General features: G+C 35.5%; 1 protein-coding gene across 13 annotated transcripts in view; it reads left to right on the forward strand.

Moving 5' to 3' along the window:
• The window catches only part of NECTIN3 (nectin cell adhesion molecule 3), a 129,806-nt gene that overhangs the window by 19,574 nt on the left and 87,626 nt on the right, over positions 1-22,606 (forward strand). The gene's annotated exons all lie outside the window — the stretch shown is intronic.

The following is a 22,606-nucleotide window of genomic DNA, read 5'->3' on the forward strand; positions in this document are numbered from 1 at the left end:
TTCAGATGGATAGTTAGATTACTCATTTTCAGCCTTTCTCGTGTGTGTGTGTGTGTGTGTGTGTGTATGTATATATATGTTTTTGTATATATACATACACACACATATGTATGTAATTTTTTTTCCTTTAGACATGACTTTAACTGCATCCCTTGTGTATTCAGTTTAGAACATTTTGAAATTTCCATGTCATCTTTTTGACTCATGGATTATTTTGAGATTTTTGCTTAAGTAAATGGGATTTTAAAGTTGTCTTTCTTACAGATTTTTGTTTTAACATTGTCAAGGAATTTTCTCTGTAGGATTTCAGTCTTTGGGCCCAATATGCAGTCAGTTTTGGCAATTTTGTGTACACTTGAAAAAATTGCCTTTGTTGGGTGAAGTGTTGTCTCTGTATGTATGTGTATATGTGTATATGAGTTAGATCAAGTTGGTTTCATTGTTCAAATTTTCTTAACCCTTTCTGGTTTTTTTTTGCGTCTGTTAATTACTGAGCAGTTTATTAAAATTGTATGCCATGATGTAGATTTGTCTATTTTTTCTTTTGATTCTGTGAATTTTTGCTCTGTGCATATTAGGTTATGAGGTGCAATCAAATTTCGAACGGTATTTTCCTGAGACGTGGCTCTTTTATCATTATTAAGTGGCCCTGTATCTCTAGCATTACTTCTTGCCTTAACATTTACTTTGTCTAGTTTTCATATAGCTACATATGTTTATTTCGATTAGTGTTTGCATTTTATCTTTTTTGCAACCTTTACTCTCAGTCTTTCTGTGTCCTTAAATTTAAGACATATCTTTTGTAAGCAGCAGATATTTTTTAGAAAGTCAATCTACCAGGCTTTGTCTTTTGTTGGCCTATTTAGTTATTAGAGTTTCTTTATGTGTTTGAGTTTAGCTCTACTATCTTACATTTTGCCTTCTACTTGTCCATATGTCCTTTGTTTTATTCATTTATTCGTTTATTGCTTTCCTTTGTATAATTCTTCGTAATTCCATTTTCCTATTGTTAGATTGCTGGTGTTATATTCTTTAATATTAACTTCATGAACTGCCCTACTGTTAACTACCCTAGAGATTACAAGATGCATCCTTGACTTATTAAAGTCATATTAATCAGTACATATATTATTACTTCCCAGGCAATACAGGAACCATCAAATATTTAACTATCTTATCCTCATTCTGCCATTAATGCTAGTGTGTGTGTGTGTGTGTGTGTGTGTGTGTGTGTGTTATAAGGCATTTTTATTTTTTTATACAGTAAATATTTCTTTTTCATATGTGTTTACCCTTTCTGTAGTTCGTTTTTTCATGGCATCTTAAAGTTTCCATCTGGAATTCTTTTTCTTACTCTGAAGATCATCCTTCGTATTTTCTTTAGTGTAAGTCTGCTGATCAAAATTCTCTTTTTGCCTTAAACTTCTTTATTTTACCTTTTTAAATAGGTTGGTGCAAAAGTAATTGTGGTTTTTGTCATTAAAATCACAATCACTTTTGCACCAGCCTATTTAAAACCATTTGTTTAACTTTATCCTCATTCTGCCATTAGTGCTAGTGTGTGTGTCTGTGTGTGTGTGTATATCTCATAAGCATTTTTATTGTTTTATGCAGTAAACACAGAAGCTTTATTGATATAATTCACATACTTTACAGTTTACTGATTTAAAGTATGTATAGATAATTGGTTGTTAGTATATTTATAGAGTTATGCAGCTATCACTATAGTCAATCTTACTGTTTCCTCCACAAAAATAAGTCAGTTCCCATTTTACCTCACCGCTCCTAACACTATGCAACACTAATTTACTTCTTTGTCTTTAAACATGTACTATTCTATATATTTCATTAAATGTTACCGTAAAATGTGTAGTCTTTTTATTTTATTTCATTTATTTAATTATTTATTTTTGAGACGGAGTCTTGCTTTGTTGCCCAGGCTGGAGTGCAGTGGTGCGATCTCAGCTCACTGCAAGCTCCGCCTCCCAGATTCACGCCATCCCCTGCCTCAGCCTCCCGAGTAGCAGGGACTACAGGTGCCCACTATGCCTGGCTAATTTTTTGTATTTTTTAGTAGAGACGGGGTTTCACTGTGTTAGCCTGGATGGTCTCAATCTCCTGACCTCGTGATCCACCCGCCTCGACCTCCCAGAATGTTGGGATTACAACAGGCGTGAGCCACCGTGCCTGGCCAACGTGTAGTCTTTTGTATCTGTATTATTTCCTTTAGCGTAATGTTTTCAGAGTTCATCAATGTTGTTGTGTATGTCAGTATTTCATTCTTTTTTATTGTAACTAATACTCTATTATGTAGATACCACATTTATCTAGTCATAGTTGGTAGACATTTGGGTTATTTGTGCTTTGGGGTTATGAATAATGCTGCTGTAAATATTCATGTACAGGTTTTTGTGTGGACATATATTTTTATTTCACCTCGGTATTTACCTGCAGGTGAAATTGCTGGAGGTTTTGCTAATTATATTTTACCTTTTGAAGAACCACCAAACTGTTTTCCAAAGGGGCTATACCATTTTATGTTCCCACCAGCATTGGAAAAGTCTTCCCACATTCTTACAAAAACTTGTTGTCTGCCTTTTTAATTGTAACCATCACAAGTGGGTATGAGGTGGTGTATCGTTGTTTTGATTTGCATTACCGTGATGGCCGATGATGTTGAGCAAATTTTCATTTGCTTATTGGCCATTTATATATGTTCTCTGAAGGCATGTCAGTTCAGACCCTTTGCCCATGTTTTAATTGGGTTATTTATATTTTTATAATTGACCTGTAAGAGGTTCCCCCCACCCCAAGATATATTCTAGAGACAAGTATTTTAGGTATGTGTTCTGCAAATGGTTTTTTTTAGTCTGTAGGTTGTGTTTTCTTTCACCCTATTGATGTCCATTTTAACAGAAAAGCTTTTCATTTTGATAAAATACAGTGTATCTCTTTTTTATCCTTTAATTGCTTATGCTTTTGCCATATCTAGAAGGCTTTGCCTAACACAAGTTCATGAAGATGTACTACAGTATTTTCTTCTAGGAGTTTTTTAGTTTTACCTCTCACATTCAGCTCTGTGATCCATTTTGATATAATTTTTGTGTATGGTGCAAGGAAAGAGTCTAACATCATTTTTTAATATAGATATCCAGTTGTTGCAGGACCATTTGTTGAAAAGATTATTCTTTCTCCATTGAATTGACTTGGTACTTTTGTTGAAAATAAATTGATAAATGTGATGGTTTATTTCTGGACTCAGTACTGTTCTGTTGATTCTTATGTCTTCTTATTCTAGTGTCACACAGTTTTGATTAGTTTCAGTCACACAGTTTTAATCACTGTAGTTTTGAAGAGAGTCTTGAAATTGGGCAGTGTTAGTCCCCCAATATTATTTTATTTTTCAAGTTTGGTTATTACTAGACCTTTTAGTTTCCATATAAATTTCAGGTTTAATTTGTCAATTTCAGCAATTGTGCCAGGTAGGATTTGGGTAAGAGAGCAGGTTGAATCTCTGGATTAGTTGGGAGATTGTTGCCATTTTAACAGTATTAAGTCTGTTGATACATGAACATGGGATAAGTTTACATTTATTTAGGCTTTCTTTAATTTCTTTTCTTTTTTTTTTTTTTTTTTTTTTTGAGACGGAGTCTTGCTCTGTCACCCAGGCTGGAGTGCAGTGGCGCAATCTCGGCTCACTGCATCTTTAATTTCTTTTAACATTGTTTTGTAATTTTCAGCGTAAGCTTTACAGTTCATTGTTAAATTTTTTCGTATTTACTTTTGTTGGTATTGTCAGTGGCACTGCTTTCTTAATTTCATTTTTGGATTGTTTATTCCTAGTCTATATAAATGCAGTTTAATTTTGTGTATTTATCTTGTATCCTTCAACCCTGATGAACTGTTTTATTAGTTCTAATAGCCTCTTTCTCCTGCAATATCTTTTCAGTCCCCTCTCCCAAGACAATGCAACACTGTTCACATTAAAGGAGAAATACTTAAAGGAATTCCATTTTATCACAGAGCATATAGAAGGATGCATTTGGGGCTGAGAGGCAATACATTGATAATGTACACATTTACATAGTGTGAACGTATTTTAAAGGTGTTCATGCACAAGATTAGAAGCTAAGTATTATGTGTGTGGTTTTTTGATTTTGTTTTTGTTTCTTGTTTTTTTTTTTTTTTTTTTTTTTTTGAGACAGAGTTTCGCTCTGGTTGCCCAGTGTTGCCCAAGCTGGAGTGCAATGGCATGATCTCGGCTCACTGCAACCTCCGGTTCCCGGGTTAAAGCGATTGTCCTACCCCAGCCTCCTGAGTAACTAGGATTACAGGCATGTGCCACCACGCCTGGATCATTTTTTGTATTTTTAGTAGAAAGGGGGTTTCACCGTGTTAGCCAGGCTGGCCTCGAACTCCTAACCTCAGGTGATCCGCCTGCCTCAGCCTCCCAAAGTGCTGGGATTACAGGCATGAGCCACCGTGTCTGGCCTTATGTATCTCTTAAACCAAATGAAATGAAAAAATGTTTATACTATTGTCTTTCTAGAAACTTAAGTTATACATATTAATTAGTATAACTAAAACATTTAAATATTTAGATAGTGGATGGAATGTAAAAACAATATAAACAATTGTTTTAAAACCTCTATTAGTCTGCTTTTAGTGTGTCATAACTTGCATTGCCTTGTCACTTATGTGAAACACTTATTCTGTAGATGCTGATCTACTGCTTTAGGATATCAAAATGTGACAATTATTTTATTTCATTGGCTATAAATTATCACTGATTAAAAGATATTATGGTTTTATTAAGGAAAGGAAAAGACAACAAAACAAACTGTGACAATACTTTTGTATCACTTATAATTTTTATTTTGAATATATTGACTTATTTTATATTTACTTTTATTTCATACAAGGAAGGAAAAGACAAAACAAAACTATGACAATACTTTTATATCACTTGTAATTTTTATTTTATATCTATTGACTTATTTTATATTTACTATACTCTTATACTTCTCAATATTTCACCCATAGGCATAATTTTAAAAATAATCATCATTTGTGTGCATACATGAAAATGGAAATATAAGTGGATAATGTTTAAGGTACTCCTATTTTTAATATTCAGTCTTACTTTTTTATATTGCTTTTTGCCTTTCTGTGCCTTTTCCTCAGTGCTATGAGGAGTTATTTGATGCTGTCTTTCATAAAAGATACGTTTAAAGATCACCAAGACTACCCTCAGATTCAGTAATTCTCTGGGGCCTTACAGGACTCAGAAGAGTCATACTCAAGGCTATGATTTATGACATATAAAGGATACCAAGCACAATCAGCAGTGTGGCCTGAGGCAAAGTCTTGGAAAAACCAGGAACAAGATTCCACAGTCCTTTTCCAGAGTCTCACAAGATGGATTCAGTTCCCTCAGGAACAAGTCGTGATGTTTATGAAATGTTACCAACCACAGAAGCTCATTAGAGACTAGTGACCCAGTGCACAGAATTTTCATTTGGGGCTGATCATGAAGGTACTCCCTGCCTAGCGTATACCCAAATTCCAGACTCCTAGAAGGAAAGTAGTTATTCAGCGTAAACCATATTTGCACAAAGAGTGAACTATCATCAGTTAATGGTAAAACCCCTCACCAAATCTAAGTTCGCCAATGCCAGTTAAGGGCTAATTTTTCAGAAAGTCTTGTTTTTAAGGATAGCAGTTATGCTTGCTATGTTAACTTATTAGTACACAAAAGATAATAGTCACTGAGATTTTTCTTACAAGGCTCTAAGAGCCATTCTGTAAGTTTTCTTTCTGGTGCTATTCTCATCATACCAGAAGAAATTAGTGAAACATAGGGTTCTCATTGACTTAAAAGTCATAGGTCATAGTGTTGCATACAGTCCGTCATGCCACTAGGAATAATAACCAAGTTTGCGTATACACAGACCACCTATATTTCTATTTTAGAGACGTGGGGGAAAAATCTTCATCTTGGAGTCAATGAAAAAACGGAACCTAAATTTGCTTTTCAAAAAAGATTCCATGTTATATTGAGTTTTACATTCAAGAAAAAGAGATTCAAAGGCTAATGAATATTTGCTGTTGAGGTACTTAATGGAAATTATGGTGGAAGAAAAGAGTGTGGTTCGATTATAGTATTATAGTATACATTTCTGGGGTCTACCTTTGATCAGCTTCTGTTCAGAAGGCAGAAGAAAGAACAAGTTGCTAGTGCAGAAAAAGACTCCAGGCATCTAATCTGGTTATATTCAGCCTCCTTCCTGTTCCCTTACCCCTTACTTTTTTCAACAGCTTTACATATTAATATGGTTTGGTGGTGTCCTCACCCAAATCTCATCTTGAATTCCCATGTGTTATGGGAGGGACCCTATGGGAGGTAATTGAATCATGGGGGCAGGTCTTCCCTGTGCTCTCCTTGTGATCATAAGTCTCATGAGATCTGATGGTTTTCCAAAGGGAGTTTCCCTGCACAAGCCCTCTATACCTGTAGCCATCCACGTAAGATGTGACTTGCTCCTTGTTGCCTTCCACTGTGATTGTGAGGCTTCTCCAGCCACCTGGAACTGTGAGTTCTTCATTAAGCCTCTTTCCTTTGTAAATTGCTTAGTCTCAGGTATGTCTTTATCAGCACCATGAAAATAGACTAATATAGTAAATTGATGTCAGTAGAGTGGGGCATTACTGAAAAGATACCTGAACATGTGGAAGTGACTTTGGAACTGGGTAACAGGCAGAGGTTGGAACAGTTTGGAGGGCTCAGAAGAAGACAGGAAAATGTGGGAAAGTTTGAAACTTCCTAGAGACTTACTGAATGGCTTTGCCCAAAATGCTGATAATGATATGGACAGTAAAATCCAGGCTGAGGTGGTCTCAGATGGAGATGAGGAACCTGTTGGAAACTGGAGCAAAGGTGACTCTTGTCATGTTTCTGCAAAGAGTCTGGCGGCATTTTGCCCCTACCCTAGAGATATGTAGAACTTTGAAGTTGAGAGAGTTGATTTAGAGTATCTGGTGGGAGAAATTTCTAGGCAGCAAAGCATTCAAGAGGTGACTTGGGTGCTATTAAAGGCATTCAGTTTTAAAAGGAAAACAGACCATGCAAGTTTGGAAAATTTGCAGCTTGACAGTGTGATAGAAAAGAAAATCCCATTTTCTGAGGAGAAATTCAAGCTGGCTGCAGACATTTGCATAAGTAATGAGGAGCCAAATATTAATCATCAAGACAATGGGGAAAATGTCTCCAGGCCATGTCAGGGACCTCTGCAGCAGCCCCTCCCTCCCATCATAGGCCTGGAGGTTCAGGAGGAAAAATGGTTTCTTGGGCTGGGCCCAGGGTCCCTCTGCTGTATGCAGTCTAGGACTTAGTATCCTGCATCCCAGCCACTCCAGCCATGACTAAAAGTGGCCAAGGTACAGCTCAGACTGTTGCTTCAGAGGGTGGAAGCCCCAAGCCTTGGCAGTTTCCACGTGTTGTTGAGCCTGCTGGTGCACAGAAGTCAAGAATTCGGGTTTAGGAACCTCCACCTAGATTTCAGAAGATGTATGGAAAGGCCTGGATGCCCAGGCAAATGTTTGTTGCAGGGTTGGGGCCCTCATGGAGAATCTCTGTTAAGGCAGTGCAGAAGGGAAATGTGGGGTTGGATCTCCCCCACAGAGTCCCTACTGGGATACCACCTAGTGGAGCTGTGAGAAGAGGGCCGCTGTCCTCCAGACCCCACAATTGTAGATCCACCGACAGCTTGCACTGTTCACCTGGAAAAGCTGCAGACACTCAATGCCAGCCCTTGAAAGCCAGGAGGGAGGCTGTACCCTGCAAAGCCACAGGGGCAGAGCTTCCCAAGACCATGGGAACCCATCTCTTGCATCAGTGTGACCTGGATGTGAGACGTGTAGTCAAAGGAGATCATTTTGGAGCTTTAAGTTTTGCCTGCCCCACTGGATTTCAGCCCCTTTGTTTTGGCCAGTGTCTTTCATTTGGAATGGCTGTATTTATCCAATACCTGTACCGCCATTGTATCTAGGAAGTAACTAACTTGCTTTTGACTTACAGGCTCATAGGCAGAAGGGACTTGCCTTGTCTCCAGTGAGACTTTGGACTATGGACTTTTGAGTTAATGCTGAAATGAGTTAAGGCTTTTGTGGACTGTTGGGAAGGCATGATTGTTTTTGAAATGTGAGGACATGAGATTTGGGAGGGGCCAAACATGGAATGATATGGTTTGGCTGTGTCCCCACCCAAATCTCATCTTGAATTCCCACATGTTGTGGGAGGGACCTGGTGGGAGGTAATTGAATCATGGGGGCAGATCTTTCCTGTGCTGTTCTCGTGATAGTGAATAAGTCTCACAAGATCTGATGGTTTTAAAAAGGGGAGATTCCTTGCACAAGCTCTCTATGCCTGCTGCCATCCATGTAAGATGTGACTTTTCTCCTTGCCTTCCTCCCTGATTGTGAGGCTTCTCCAGCCCTGTGGAACTGTGAGTTCTCCAGTAAACCTCTTCCCTTTGTAAATTGTCCAGTCTTGGGTGTGTCTTTATCAGCAGCATGAAAATGGACTAATACACATATATAAAAATTGTACATGTATAAAAGTGAAGCTGCTCTGACAGAAGCTGTAAGCCTTGTGCTTTGAAATTCTCTTGTTTAGTACTTTACGCCACCTCTTCCTTGAGTTACATTACTAGAATTGAACATGGAGATCAATTTGAAAACCACTTTCTAGTCTAGATTCTTCCTTTTCTAGATGAGGAAACTGAAACCTATTGTTTATAATTGTCCTTTTCTTTGGTTTTAATCTGTAAAGTTATCTGGATTTAGAACAGAGAAGAAAAAAATACATCTAACCTAACACTGATTCTGGGACCTTTGAACAGTGTGCAAGTCTGAACATCTTCCCTGTTTTTGTTCATGTTATCACTACTGTTGTTCTGGGTATTATGCCAAATTTAGTGCAGTACTCTTATATTAGTTTCCTAGGGCTTCTATAACACATTATCATAAACTAGTGACTTAAATATATTCTCACACAGTTCTGGAGCGCAGAAGTTCGTAATTTGTACTATGCATCCTATTTCAAAATCAAGCCGTGTTCCCTCCAGAGGCTCTAAGGGAGATTTTGTTCTGTGCTTCTTTCAGCTTTGGTGGCTACAGGCATTCCTTGGTTTGTGGCTGCATAACTCCAGTCTTTTCCTGTGTCTTTACATGGCCTTCTCATCTCTCTGACCTCACTCTGTGTATTTTCTGTAAGGACACTTGTCATTGGATTTGGGATCTACCTGGATAATCCAGTGTCATCTCATCCTGAGACCTTTAACTTAACTACATCTTCAGAGACTCCTTTTTCCAAATAAGATAACAGGTTCATTTCACCTAATTACTCTTTCTGCATCTGTGCTCTCTTTTTTCCAGTACAATATGTGAACTGTTAGACCAGTTTTCCTATTTACTCTTGCTAATTTTTTGACTTCCTCTATTTTCAACCTGCAATATTCTGTTTCTCCTCCTGACTACACTTTAAGTTTCCCAAGGTAAGGAGCATGCTTCATCTCCTTTGTCTTTCCTCAGCATAAATGCCTGGCCCATACAGGTAGGTTGTTAAATAAATCTTAGTTTAAAAAAAAAAAAAACAACGATGAGCAAACAAACTTAATTAAGAACTTGCCTTTCTGGCCTTATCTCCTGTCATTTTGTTACCAATACTTGGATTTTTCTGAGTTTCATAAACTTTCCTTGTGTTTTCTGTTTCTGTGAGTCTCTTTGCTTTTGTTTTTCCTTTAGTGCCTTTACCCTGCCTGGAAAATCCCACCTCACCTAACATCCAGCATAAATGCTACTGATCTCCTACAGCTTACAGACAAAATTAGAGTCACTAGTTTAGTTGTAGCTGAAAGAAAATGTTACTTTCTAGATGTAGTTTTTCTTACTCTACACACTTCTCTCATTCGTTTTCCTAAGTATCTTTTTAAGTTTATACTCTTACCTAGGAGGTTCTCATAAGGATAATATGTCCCCGTTTGTCTTGGAATATCTAGGTTTACAACTATTGTGGTAAAATTATTAATAATATTTCTCTAAACAATATTTTGGCTTGTTTAACAAATTACGTGGTCACTGTAGCCATAACATTCATTGCCTTGTATGTCTTATTTTCTTTTCTCGATTATCAGTTCTTGAAAGTTGTAGCTATACAACCTTCTGTGTTGTAGAACATAGTATTAATACTTTATATTCCATAAGTGAAACTCAATAAATATTTGAACACTTAATATGTGTTATGCATCCTGTATTTTGCTAATATTAGCACCCTTTTTTCTTAACCTTCAGTTGTCTTAGAGTGTCTACGTGTCTCAAACAAAAATTTGCAGTCACACCAGCCTTGCAAAATCTAACTATTGATCAGTCTGGCTCTATACATTCTCTGTGCTTACCTCTTAGCTGCTAGTGATGCTGGGGTTAGGGGAATGGGGCAGAAATCATATTGCCTTGTACATTAGTGCCACTACAGAATCAGGCTTTAGTTTTAACTGGACCTCAAACAATTCTAGTGCTTCTTCCTTTGGTGCTTAGTTAGTACCTATTTCCATGTTTGAGTGCTTCCTTTTAAATTTTACTGAGACCTTGTTAATTAGGTGATAATAGTCTTGTTTTGTAGGTGATAAAACAGCTCAAGGACCCAGAGTCACACTGTTCTTGAATCTAGGTTAGTCCAACTCCAAAGTTCTTGCTTTTTTTATTCCATTCTGTTACTTGTCTGCAGTTTTAAGTCTCATTCTTAGGCCTTGAAGTATGTGTGTTACTGAACCATAAGCCCTATGTAATTGTTTAGAGGTGCTTCCTTTGAAACAGCAAGTTTGAGATTTTTGGATTATTAATGAATGTTGACATGTGGGTATACAAATTTTTACCTGGACCATTATAGAAGGCTATCGTTTATGAGAATTGGTAGATTTTTGTCTTTAAAGCGCTAGTTCCTTACATTGTCAACTTCTAAGAAGATATTTACAAGTTCACAAAATTTGAAATGCTCCAAAATTTGAAACTTTCCATAGCTGACAACTTTGTTCTCTGATGGTTCCGTGCCACAAACGTACTTTCATGCACAAAATTTTAAAAAATACTGTGTAAAATTACTTTCAAGCTATATGTACAAGGTGTGTATGAAACATAAATGAATTTTGTGTTTAGGCTTTAGTCCTATTCCCAAGATATCTCATCATGTATATGCAAATATTTCAAAATTCAAAAAAAAAAAAGCCAAAATTTGAAACATGTCTTGTCCTAAGCATTTCAGATAAGGGATACTCAACCTATAATATAATTTTTGTGATATTTTTGGGAATACATTTTATTAGGATTAAAACTCATTTAAATATTTAAATAGTAATTTAAACTAACTTTAAGACATTTAAAAAATTTTTTAAATAATTTTAAAATTATTTTAAAAATAATGCATTAGTATTTTAAAATTGCAACAGTTTCACAGGTTGAACTGGGAATAGAAAGAGTAGAATCTGAATAATTGTTATGAAAACTCTGTCTCTGCATTTTGCTTGCATAGTGCTTGGTTTAAGAACTGCAGTACCTCTCTACCTTTGTAATTTGAAAATCATTGAGATTTTGAACGTCCTGACTAGTAGCTCTTATAGATTTTGTTTCTACAAAACATTCAATTTTACTCATTTTGTGCTCAACATGAGAGAGTTGGGAAGATAACCGTTGAAAGCCGGGAGGCTGCTTCTTATCTATGTTTTGCCATTAACTAGTCATGTAATAACAGCAGATCACTATCTCTATAAAATGAGGTTATATCAGATACCCTCTAAGGTCTCTTCCTGTTCTAAAGTTTTGTGCTTCTCTTCTGAAAATATGAAGAAATTGTGCTTTCACCCATATGGTAAATTCAACTAAAGAGAACCTTACTTAACGTTGGTTGGTTAAATCAAGATACTGTCCTTATTTGAAATTAAAACATAGCAATTGTTTGAGAATAGATGATGAAAACCCCATTTTAGAAAGAACATTTTATAAAAGCCTGAAATTGCTACTTAAAGATTATTAAAAATATCATGATACAGTAGGATTAACTTTATGGTTAGTGTTAATGTGTAGAAAATATTTTTGTAGAAATTTGCTATTTTCTGTGCCTGTTATTCACTATATTGGTTATGTGTAAGTTATTATAGAAATGTAAACTTTTAAAAATTATTTGAAGCTGAATTTTTTAGCTTCATAGAAACCTGTAAACCTTTATTTAGAAAGGAAGTTGACTTTTATTGAACTTCTATTCTAGAATTGTGTTATCGAGAACTTTCTGCAGTGATGCAAATGTAATGTAGCTATACTGTTCAGTATGATTGTCACTAGCTAATTGTGGAAATTGAGTACTTGAAATATGGCTTGTAACTGAAAACCTAATTTAATTTAAATTTAAATAGCCACGTGTGGCTAGTGACTGAGACAGTCCTGTTTTAGAAAATGCTAAGCAATGTGCCAGAGAATAATTACAAGACTTTAGTTCTAGTTCTTTGTGCCATTTCAGGTTACTGTCCTTTCCCATTTTGTATTCAGCCTTCGGTTCCAGCCTTATTTGTACTTATGTGTTTTGGCCTCATACTGAATCTTTGCTTAGCATGGAATGGTCTTCTCAGCCTATGAAAATATGAGCCTTCAAGGTATAGCTTAAATGTCACATCTAGCAAAGTCTTCCTTGATCCTTTGGACTATGGCAAATGATACTGTCCCTTATAATTTATATGGCCCAGGGTAAGTCTTGACCTTTTTCATTCTTGATCTGTCATGTGGAAAATAAATTACCTGCGCCTAACAGGGTGATTTTTTAGGGGCAAGGGTTGGGATGTGGAGATCAATAGAAATGGTGTATATAAAAGCTTTTTGGCAGTTTTCAAGAATTTACAATTTTAAGGTGATGAGACATTTTATAAACATGAAGACTGAGTCCCAGAGAAATTAACTTTCCCACTATCCACCCATCATCTCCCATTTTCCACCTCATCCCACTTAGTACCTCAGTTGCAATAATTCTTTAGCTATATTGGTTTCTATAATCCTTTCATCCTACTTCCTCCTCCCCCACTTCTTGACCAACTTAAAGTTCATAATCCATCATTAAAACCACATCAACTCCTTTGCCTGTTTCTCTTTTAAATTGTGCATGCCTGGTAAAATGTCCAACCCAGGTTAAATCTTGTTCTGTGCCTTCTTCACGCCTCCACTCAGGCAGCTGAAAGCTGGTCGATGCTGCTCTAATTCAAGATCAGTAACTTTAAGCATGGCTTGTCTTTTTATTCTCTTTATAGTGTGTTTTTCAGAGCAGGAATTTTTAATTTAAATGTAGCGTAGCTTATCAAGAGTTTCTTTTATGGAACATGCCTTTGGTGTTTCATCTAAAACATTATTGTTGTATCTGAGGTCATCTAGATTTTTTTTGCTATGTTGTCTTCTAGGGTTTTTATAGTTTTGCATTTTATACTTAGGTTTATCATCTATTTCAAGTTAATTTTTGTGAAGGATATAAAATCTGTGTCTAGAATTATTTATTTGTATATGGATGTCTGGTTCTTCCAGCATCATTTGTTGAAAAGATCTTTTCTTTGTTACATTGCCTTTGCTCTTTTGTTAAAGATCAAAGTTAACATATAGTTAAAGACTATATGAGTCTGTTTTTGGGCTCTATTCTGTTCCACTGACCTGTCTTTTCTTTAGCCAATACCACATGGTCTTGATCACAGTAACTTTATGGTAAGTCTCAAAGTCAGATAATGTAAGTCCTCTGACTTTGTTCTTCTTCAACATTGTGTTGACCCTTCTGGGCCTTTTGTCTCTCCATATACATTTGAGAATCAGTTTGTTGCTAGCCACAAAATAACTTGATGAGATTTTGATTGGAATGTTGTTGAATCTATAGATCAAGTTGGGAAGAACTAGCATCTTGACAATATTGAGTCTTCCTATTCAAGAACATGAAATACCTCCCCATTTACTTAGTTATTTGATTTTCTCAGAATTGTGTAGTTTTCTGCATATAGATCTTGTACATATTTTGTTAGATTTATACCTAAGCATTTTATTGTTGTGGGTGCTATGTAAATAGTACTGTGTTTTTAACTTCAAATTCTACTTGATCATTACTGGTACATAAGAAAGTGATTGACTTTTTTTTTTTTTTAATTAACTCTGTATTCTGTAACCTTGCTGTAATTGATTATTAGCTCCAGGAGTTTTTATTTATTTATTTATTTTTTTTTTTTTTTTTTTTTTTTTTTTTTTTTTTGAGACGGAGTCTTGCTCTGTCGCCCAGGCTAGAGTGCAATGGCGCAATCTCGGCTCACTGCAAGCTCCGCCTCCCGGGTTCACGCCATTCTCCTGCCTCAGCCTCTCCGAGTAGCTGGGACTACAGGCGCCCGCCACCGTGCCCGGCTAATTTTTTGTATTTTTAGTAGAGACGGGGTTTCACCGTGGTCTCGATCTAGCTCCAGGAGTTTTTTCATCACCCACAAACAATGACAGTTTTATTTCTTCCTTTCTAATCAGTATACATTTATTGCCTTTTCTTCTCTTATTACTTTAGTAAGGACTTCTGGTATGCTGTTGAAAAAGGAGTAGTGAGAGGGGAAATCCTTGCCTATTTCTGATCTTAACTGGAAAGATTCTAGTTTCTTGACATTAAGTATGATGTTGGCTGTGGATGTTTTGTTTTGTAGATGTTCTTTATCAAGCTGGGGAAGTTGCTGCTATTGCTAGTTGGATGTCCCTTTGTATTGCTGACTATTTCATTGTATGGGTTTACCACAATTTGTATGTTCATTCATCTCTTGATGGACATTTGGATTGTTTCTACTTCTTGGGTGTACAAATAAAGCCACTATGAACATTGGTATACAAGTGTACAAGTCTTTGTATGGACACATGCTTTCTTTTCTGATGAGTAAAGACACAGGAATGATATGGCTGGATCATATGGTATGTTTAACTTTAAGAGACTGCTAAGTGTATTCCAGTGTGGTTTTACCATTTTACAGTTTAACCAGCAATGTAGAAGAGTTCTAATTCATCCGTATTTTCTTCAAAACTTGTTATTTTCAGCCCATTTAATTTTGTCCACTCTTATGGCTATGTAGTAGTACCTTATTTTAGTTTTAATTTACATTTCCTTAATAATGTTGATCATCTTTTTATGTGCTTGTTAATGTATCTTCTTTGGTGATGTCTGTTCAGATCTTTTTTATTTTTTAATTTTTAAATTTTTTTTTTTTGAGGGAGAGGGTCTTGCTCTGTCTACAAGGCTGGAGTGCGGTGGCATGACTGCAGCTTACTGCAGCCTTGACCTTCTAAGCTCAAGCGATTCTTCCATCTCAGACTCCTGAATAGCTGGGACTACAGGCGTGCACCACCATGTCTGGCTAATTTTTTATTTTTTGTAGAGATGGGTTCTCACTACGTTGGCCAGGGTGGTCTCAAACTCCTGAGCTCAAACGGTCCTCCTGCTACAGCTTCCCAAAGTTGCTGGGGTTACAGTCATCAGCCACTGCATCTGGCCTCTTGGCTTGTCTTTTTATTGTGGAGTTTTGGGAGTTCTTTATGTATTTTGGTTCTTATCGGATATAAATCCTTTACCAGATGCATGTTTTGCAAGGATTTTCTCCTAATTAGTGGTTTAATTGTCGAAGAGCAGAATTTTTTTTTATTTTGATGAAGACCACTCATTGTGCTTTTAGTGACATATGTAAGAAATACTTGCCTAACTTAAGGTCACAAATATTTGCATTTCTAGATAAATTTTAGAACAACTTGTCAGTTTCGAATAAAGATGGGAATTTGTGTTAAATCTGTAGATCAATTTAGAGAGAATTAATGTGTTAATAATGTTGTGTCTTCTGATCCATGAATAAAGTATGTCTCCCCATTTCTTTAGATAATTCTTTAATTTCTGTCAGCAAATTTTACAGTTTTAACTGTACAATTTTTTCACACCTTTGGTCAGATTTATCTGTATTTCATCTTTTTTTCTTTTCTTTTTTTTCTTTTTTTCTTTTTTTTTTTTTTTTTTTTGAGACAGAGTCTTGCTCTGTCACCCAGGCTGTAGTGCAGTGGCACAATCTTGGCTCATTGCAACCTCTGCCTCCCAGGCTCAAGCAATCCTCCCACCTCAGCCTCCTGAATAGCTGGGGCGAGCCACCATGCCTGGCTAACTTACTATTTTTTGTAGAGACGGGGTTTGGCCATGTTGCGCAGGCTGGTCTCAAATTCCCGACCTCAAGCAATTTACCTGCCTCGGCCTCCCAAAGTGTTTAGATTACAGATGTGAGCCACTGCACCCAGTCCTATTTTCTACTTTTGATGCTATTCTAGGTAGCAATGTTTTACATTTTTTATTTTCTAATTTTCTGCTACTAATGCATAGAAATACAATCGACATGTATATATTGGTCTTAGGTCCTACATAAGGGCTACTACTAAACACCCTTGTCATAGTAGCTTTATTGTAGATTCCATCATATTTTCTCTAAAGACAACTGTGTTTTCTGTGAATAAAGACATTTCATTTGTTCTCTTCTGATTTGGAATTTATTTCTTTTTCTTGCTTGATTGTACTGGCTAGAACCTTCAGTACAATTTTGGATATAACTCAGAGACTGCCTAGCTCTGTTTAGTTTCTCTGTCCTTGTGCTTCACTTCGTCTACTGCCTCTGAGGGATCAGAACTTTGTTGCCTGTTGACCCTATTAACTTGAAATGGTTGTTTCAGGCAAAAGGATAAATCTTGTTACTCCTTTATGTCTGAAAGGAGTAGTCTCTATTCTATTTCAAATCAAGCTTTTATTTTCACCACTCCACCAAAACAGTTGCTAAATTCAGTGGTTACTTACCAGTGCTTTTTTTTTTTTTTTTTTTCCTCCACTTCTTGGCAGCATTTGGAATAATTGACCACTCTCTAGGTACTTTCTTCACTTAATGTATAGGATACCCTCTTGGTTCCCTTCCTGCTTCCCTGGCCAGCTTTATCAGCTACTCAATTTAAATGTTAGAATGCGCTATGGATCCTTGACATTTATACCTCTGTTTTCTGTATTTTTAGTTGCTTGCTAATTGTCTGTTTCCTCATTAAAATGCAAACTGTCTAATGGCTCAGCACCTAGAGCAGTGCCTGGCACAAATTGTTCACCTAACACATTCTGATGAATGAATGAAGAAATGGTTGGTTTTCTCAACCAGTTTTTGGCATGTGACCCAGGTTTCTCCTTAGAATATAGAAACCTTTGATTCCAGAATTATCATTTCTAGTTATGACATGAGATGAAGTTAGAGATTCTTTCATACTCTGATAATATTTGTTTGCAGTTTTTAGTATTAACTATGTTATTTAATTCACCTGGCTTTATTCTTACATGGTTATTTCTGTTTGAGTATTGTTTGGAGATTTTATTGAAAAACGTTTTTGTTATATTTTCAGAGTTGACATGACTTACCTATCAGTTTAAAACAAATCAGGTTAATTACTGAATGTGCTGGTGATAAATTTGATTCTTCCAAAATGTGTTTTGCTGAAGTATGATGAAATTTTTGAGGACAACTATATGCTATTACCTTGCTAGTTTGTTAATGTATATTTTATTAGTTGCCTCTAAATTATTCTAAGTTTTGAGGAGTATGAAAGGATTCATATCTTAGAGATTTTCAAAGGTGGTGTTTAGTTGGACACAGACTAAAATAAATGTTTCATTTATAGCATATTTGCATATACCCATTGTGTAGATCTTAACAATTGAAAGATCCTGGGAACTGAAATGTCCAATATGCATGCCATTACTGTAGGTTGAGAAATGAAATGTGGTAAAAGATAGGATCAGAGTTTTAAAAAGTGTAGTATCAAAAGTTTGTGATGGTTTCTGTTACTTCTTGGTTCATTTCTGAGAGTCAGGGAGGAAAGAAAGGGATTTGTTGCAATTTTATTCATATTTTCATTTCAAACACTTTTAGTGTGATCTGTAATATGGATCTCACTTCATTTTTTTTTTTAAATAACCCATAGTAGTTATGTTCGTCATTACATTTTCTTTTCTGTGACAAGCATCTTCTTGAATGTGTGTGTTTCCAAATGTTTTGTATTTCCCAGGCACTCTGTAAATACTGACTATTCAAAGACATGAAGACTCCAAAGAGTTGTGTTTTCATGGTTGTAGTGTTTTTGTGGAGCTACATATAGGGGAATAAATGCTGTCTGTCTCTTTCTGTGAAAGAATAATAAGTTCAATTTAATTAATTAGCTAATGATACAAAACTAAACTTTTAAATCAGGAAGACAGAGTAGAAACAGAGTATCCTGTTTTATTATGGTTTTCCTACATGTCTAGAGTATGCAGTAGCCAGGACCACCTTATGACAAGGTTAGAGTCTTGCTAGATATGGAAGATTCAATTATTTGCTATTCCTTGGCCTCTTTATATTCTAGACGTACATTACCAGTAGTGATGAACTTAAACTTTAAATAATTTAGCTCTTTAATAATAAACGTTTATGTTTCTCCAGGACCTTTCTGCTCTCCAGTTAAACTAAGCGTCATGTGGGAAAGTAGAGGGAGGAAGTAGTAGTAGGCTTAAGGATTGGTAGTCTCTGAGTAGTGAGGCATTGTAATTTGGAGTTTGGTTTAAGAACCACAACAGAAAATCTGTTTCTGCACAGTTTTAAGATTCCGTGGGGGAAAATCTTACTCAGAAATGGTTTTTAACATTTGGACTTCGTCCAGGAATAGAAATGTACTAGATTCTTTTATTTGCAACAACAGAACTCTAGCTAATTAAAACATAAAAAAGGAGATATGTAATTAGAGGCTTATGGAATCTAAGGGAGGGCCAAATTTATTAATACTAGAAGAGTAGTACAAAGCTTTGGTGAAAGGTTTAAGGGTTGAATCAAACAAAAAATACAGCAAAACTTACTTTTGTAACAAGCAGTAAAACTCAGAATACAGAAAAATTAGAAAGTAAAAATCACTCAGTTCCTAGAAATTAAAATAAAAGATGAAAAATGAAACTTGACAGTTACATTAGTATTTGTTTACTAGTAAAGCCAAACACCTTAAAATATAGCCACTTCTAAATTTTTTTTTTTTTTTTTGTAAATATCAACTTTGTTCATTAGGGGTAAGTCCTTCTGGTTAAGTCTCTCAGCTTTTTTTATTGGGTGATTTTTCTGTCTCTGCTGTCATGCTGAGAGAGAGGCTTTCCCAACCTAAATGTAGAATTTTTAAAATACAGTTTTGAACCAATGGGTTAGTTCCCTCCACCCCCCAACAGTATCTCCCAATACTCCTTTTGGTAATGATGGCCCACTAGGCTGTGGTTTTTCTGGATTGTAAGGAGACATAATTAGGTTATTCCAGTACTACCTGTCTTAGTCAACTTGGGGTGTGTATTATAGTCCATTTGTGTTGCTATAAAGAAATACCTGATACTTGGTAATTTTAAAGGAATCAGGCTTATTTTGGCTCACCATTCTTCAGGCTGCACAGGAAACATGGTGCTGTCATCTGTTTCTGGTGAGGGCCTCAGGAAGCTTAGAATCATGGGAGAAGATGAAGGGGAGCCAACATGTTACATAAAGCAAAAGAAAGCGGGGAAGTGCCAGCCTCTTTTAAACAGCCAGATCTCCTCTCCTGTGAACTCAGAGAGTGGAAACTCACTCATTACCACAGGGACAGCACCAAGCTATTAATGAGGGCTCCACTCCCATGACCCAAGTACCTCTCATTAGGTCCACCTCCAATATGGGAGGTCACATTTCAACATGAAATTTGTAGGGGACAAAACATCCAAACCATTGCAGGCTGCTATAACAAAATACCGTAAACTGGGCAGCTTAAACAGCAGACATTTATTTCTCACATTTGAGGAGGTTGGGAAGTCCAAGATTCATGTGCCAGCAGATCCAGTTCTTGATGAGGATCTTCTTCCTGGATTGTAGACAATCACTTTCTCACTGTTTCCTCACATGGCATAGAAAAAGTGAGGGAGTGAGCTCTCCTTTCTTTGTTTTAAGGACACCAGTCCCATCATGGGGAGCCCACCCATATGACTTTATTTAAACCTAATTATCATGCAGAGGCCTACCAGATACTACCATTGAGGTCAGAGCTTCAGAATGAATTTTAGGGAGTACACAAACATTCACTCCGTAAAACTTCTCTTACTCCATTTGTTGTTGTTGTTTTACCTCCATTTGAAGGGGGTAAAATAAAAACTAGAAATTCTTTCTTTGGTCCTCAGTAATGTTAAATTTACCTTTCTAGGGTAATTAGTGTTTTTGACAAAATATACAGAAAGTTTTGTCTATATACATATGTAGAGGCAATAATTTTTTACTGGTAGGTCTTCAGTCCATCTAGGGTTTTTTTTTTTTTCTTTCGGTGTTTAGTATAAAAGAGGGATCTGTGTTTTTCCAAGTATTTTGCTCATGCTCTTTCAGCATTTCTTGACTAATATATTATTTTCCCACTCAAACAAAATAGTAGCTTTATTATATACCACATCCTATTATATATAGGTCTGTTTGTGTACTTTCAATTATTTTGTTACTAATACCAAATTTTTATTATTTTTACTTTAATATTTTCTCTCTTCAGTAGTCTGTTAGTGTTTTGAAATATTTTTGGCAGTTATTTCTACCCTGTTTTTAAAAAATTTTTATCAGGGTTTTCACTATAATTGCATTGCATTTGTGTATTAATATGGAGAGAATTGACATGTAAATAAGTTTTCCTACTTAGGAATATGGCATAGCTTCTGTTTTTTCAAGTCGGGTTTATAAGTTTTTTACAGTTCTATTCATGAGTGTTTTAAATATTAGTGTTTACAAATTAAACCCTTTTTTGCAATAAATGTGTAAAGATATCACCCTTTGTAACATACTGATTATATAGTTCATATACATTTTGCATATGTTTATAAGCAACTATATTATTGGTTCTAATAGCCCTTCATTTCATCTTCTTGGTTTTTCAGCTAATAGATTTTTCAAATAATAATTCTTTCTGTTCCTTCCTAATATTTATCCTTTCCTTTTTCTTATTACACTGGATTGAATTTCCAGTCTCAGTTGAACAATGATAGTGCACCATCTTGTCTTGATCTTTTTTTAATAGCCATGCCTCTTTCTGTTTAGGGTTGATAATGGCCACTGATTTGAGAAGAATCTACTTTATTAAGAATCCTTTTCTTAGTTAGATTTTCTTTTTAAATCAGATAGTAAATGTTAAGTTTTATTAAATACCTTTTTAACATCAAATAAGAAAGTCGTGTGAGCTTTTAATGTGATGAGTAGTCTAAAAATATCCTTTTGTTCTTAGAATAGTGCTGTGTAGTTTTCTTAAATACAGAGCTATTATTTCATAATAAATGAAATTTTTTATTAATATTCATGAGACTTTTTAATTTGTTTATAAAGTACCAAGCTTGTGATAGGTTGCTAAAATACGTTAGAATACTTTCACATTTCGTATATCTTGGAGTAATTTTAAAAGCTTAGTAATTATCTGTACTCTAGCATTATAGAACATGATAGTAAATTTTCAGGGCCTGATACTTTTTTGAAGCAATGGTTAAAAAACTGAAACTTAAATTCGTAGCTGTTAAGTGTAGTCAGTGTGAATTGTCAGTCCCTTTTTGTAATATCCTCAGTCATCTCTTAGATGATAAAATTTGCCTTCTAATTTACTTTTTTGTTTTTGTTTTTTCCTCTAAAAAAGATTCAGGGAAATAATATTGCATAAAGTTTTTTTCAACATATTTGGATGTGTTTGAACATGTTTAAATGCATTTTTCTTGATTATCTGGTGACACCCTTCTGCATTTCTGTATTCATTTAAAAATATTAATTAGATGTAACTTTTAAAGGTATTGTTTATAAGATTTCCAATTTTGAGTGCTTATTTTGGTTTACTTCTTGGTTTGTATATTTGTTCATTTATTTTGTTAGAGAACATATGTGAGTTGTAGACCTCCAAGGACTTGTTATACATATTCTGATATACTTGTCAATGAGCAGCATCTTGCTTGACTATAGTAGTCATGAATGTTAGTTTTATATCCCTCAAAACATTGTAAGTTTTGCTCAACTGCTTTTAGGAAGGAAATACGTATTATATGGAAGAAGTTTGATGTCATTTTAACTTTTGCTTGTGAAATTTTTTTTCTTAACCCTGAAATGGAAAAACAAAATTATTTTACATTTATATAAGCATTTCTTCATTAATATTTTCTGGCAACTGATCTGTCTTTAATGACTTTACAGTAGAGATACTTGACATAGGGACCCTCCAAAAGAAGATAGTATTGTATTTGGTTTGGGAGATCCTACATGCATAAGTTATCTATTGCCATGTAAAAAATTTACCCCAAAACATAATGGCTTTAAAACAATATCCATTTATTATCTCTCAGTTTCTGTGTGCCAGGAATCCAGGCATGACGTAACTGAATCTTCTACCTCAGTCTTTCTCACAAGGCTGCAAAGTGTCAGCCAGAGCTGGGAACTCATGTGAAGGCTTGATTGAGGAAGGATCGTAC

The sequence above is a fragment of the Symphalangus syndactylus genome, chromosome 21, assembly GCF_028878055.3.
Source record: "Symphalangus syndactylus isolate Jambi chromosome 21, NHGRI_mSymSyn1-v2.1_pri, whole genome shotgun sequence".
NCBI lineage: Eukaryota > Metazoa > Chordata > Mammalia > Primates > Hylobatidae > Symphalangus > Symphalangus syndactylus.